Genomic DNA, 2,500 nt, shown 5'->3' on the forward strand with positions numbered 1-2,500 from the left:
GTAGCCTGCTGGAGCCTCGTGGAGCTTTAGGTGTTTTCTCTCAATAAACACTTACAACGCCCGGTCTGGGAATCGAAACTGCGATCCTATGACCGCGAGTCCGCTGCCCTAACCACTGGGCCATTGCACCTCCACTTAAGTAAGTATATATGCTGAAGAAAATCCTCAGCTAACAACGTGCAGAAACTGAATTAAATTCAAAGAAACATTAGACAATTTACAAAGCAAGTTGTGTATTAGTTTGCATACACCACAAACAAGCTCTTAAACTGCCATAAAAAAATGAGAACACAAACACTTACTGTAGTCTTTGTTGTTGTGACAAAATATATGTACATTTATAAATTTTATGCACAAGCTTATACAGGTTATGGAACTTCAAAATAAGATTAACTGATAAACCTGTAAATTGGTGTCCTATCAAAATTTAATCAAATTCAAAGGTACAAACCTCATTAGCTGGTTTCATTTTATATTTATATGAACCGGAAAATTGTATGTGGACAATAGAATCATCTTTTCAATGTTATTTGGTAGAATAATTATAATATATTTTGTAGTTATTTTTCCCTGTTTATCACTTAACATATATAAATATGGTATAATGACTTTATAAAGTACAGTCTATATCATCAATGCAGGAACCTAAATCTTCTTGAATCTTTTCCCATCTCCCATACATATTGTGTGTGTGTGTGTGTGTGTGAGTGTGCGTGTGTGTGTATAAATGCACAACTGAAAGAGCTACTAATAGTTTCATGCTTTTATGATACTTGAACAGGCATATTTGTAAAATACACCATGTATCTTAAAGCAATCTTCCAGGCTCTGTTTATGTGTTACATGGCATGTCTTATAAATATGCCTGCTCAAGTATCATAAAGGCATGAAACTATTCATAGCTTCTTTCGGTTGTGTATTTATATTGATATTCATCTCTCACTAGATGATTCTACTGCTATTGGATCTTTAAACTATATATATGCATATAATTTTGTTTAATGCCCACTTTCCATGCTGGCATGGGTAGGAGTGGCTGTGTGGTAAGTAGCTTACTTACCAACCTCATGGTTCCAGGTTCAGTCTCACTGTGTCACACCTTGGGCAAATATCTTCTACTATAGTCTTCGGTCAATCAAAACCTTGTGAGTGGATTTGGTAGACGGAAACTGAAAGAAGCCCATCATGTTTGTGTGTCTGTGTTTGTCCCCCACCATCACTTAACAACTGTTTTTACATCCCCACAACTCAACGTTTCGGCAAAAGAGACCGATAAGATAAGTACTAGGCTTACAAAGAATAAGTCCTGGGGTTGATTTGTTCAACTAAAGTCAGTGCTCCAGCATGGCCGCAGTCAAATGACTGAAACAAATAAAAGAAAGAATAAAAGAATATATGAAGACATGTGGCTTAGTGGTTAGGGTATTCGGCTCACAATCGTAAGATCGTCAGTTTGGTACCCAGCGGTTTCACATTGCTCCGGTCCAGTCCAGTCAGCTAGCAAAAATTAGATGTACCTGTTATTTCAAAGGACCAGCCTTGTCACATTCTGTGTTGTGCTGGGGCTCACCAAGAACTGGAGTGCTCAGCCACTTGCACATTAATTTCATGAGTAGCCAGTTCCATTGATCAGATCAACTGGAACTCTTGTTGCTGTAACTGATGAAGTGCCCGAATATATGTACATACTGCTGAGAGTGAGAGACCCCTTAGTCTTTGATTAGAAACCTCACTAAGGGACGGAAATTCTGAAATAGCATCCACCTCATGAGCATTGCTGACTGCCATTGACTTTAACCTTTTTATTATTTAAGCGAGTCATATTCAGCCCAGTTCTCCCAATTTTATGTTTAGACTGGCCAGATCCAGCCTCTCACACCTATCCTACGTTGTGATTCTAAACATTAACAATCATATCATTGAAATCTCAAAAGCTACATTAAATTGCATGACTAATTCAAAACAATGTGAATAAATATGCATTACAATTGAACAGAGTAAATTTGAATACTAAAGGGTTAACATTTAGAACTTGATAATTTGTAATGGTCATACTTGTCTACGAGATACAACCATCATATGTTGGTGTGGATATACTTTCCACCTGGGTAATGGATATTCATGCCTCTTTTGTACATCATTATATGTGATTACATTTATGTGTGTGTGCCATATGCACATAGGTGACTGCGTGCATATATATATGATCGTTCTTGGAAAATTGAATGCAGCACCTTTGGAATGTTTTACAAATATTCACTGTTTCACTAATCGATCGGATTTAAAGGATGTGAGTCAGTTTGCTTTGTTCCTTCTTAAAAAAAAAAGGCCCAACATTGAGATCGTTTATGTAAATCCTTTGTTACACAGCCCACTGCACCTTAGACAATATATACAAATGACAATCAATAAGCACGAGAGAAGAGCTGTATATTCTGTATTAGTTCATCATAAATGTTCTCTTTTACTGCAAATTTAGTCAAGACATTAACATCCGCTG

General features: G+C 36.8%; 1 protein-coding gene across 3 annotated transcripts in view; it reads left to right on the top strand.

Moving 5' to 3' along the window:
* Positions 1-2,500, top strand: part of LOC106878542 (myocyte-specific enhancer factor 2C) — a 350,263-nt gene that overhangs the window by 250,467 nt on the left and 97,296 nt on the right. The window lies entirely within an intron of this gene.

This window comes from Octopus bimaculoides, chromosome 4, assembly GCF_001194135.2.
Source record: "Octopus bimaculoides isolate UCB-OBI-ISO-001 chromosome 4, ASM119413v2, whole genome shotgun sequence".
NCBI classification, from domain to species: Eukaryota; Metazoa; Mollusca; class Cephalopoda; order Octopoda; family Octopodidae; genus Octopus; species Octopus bimaculoides.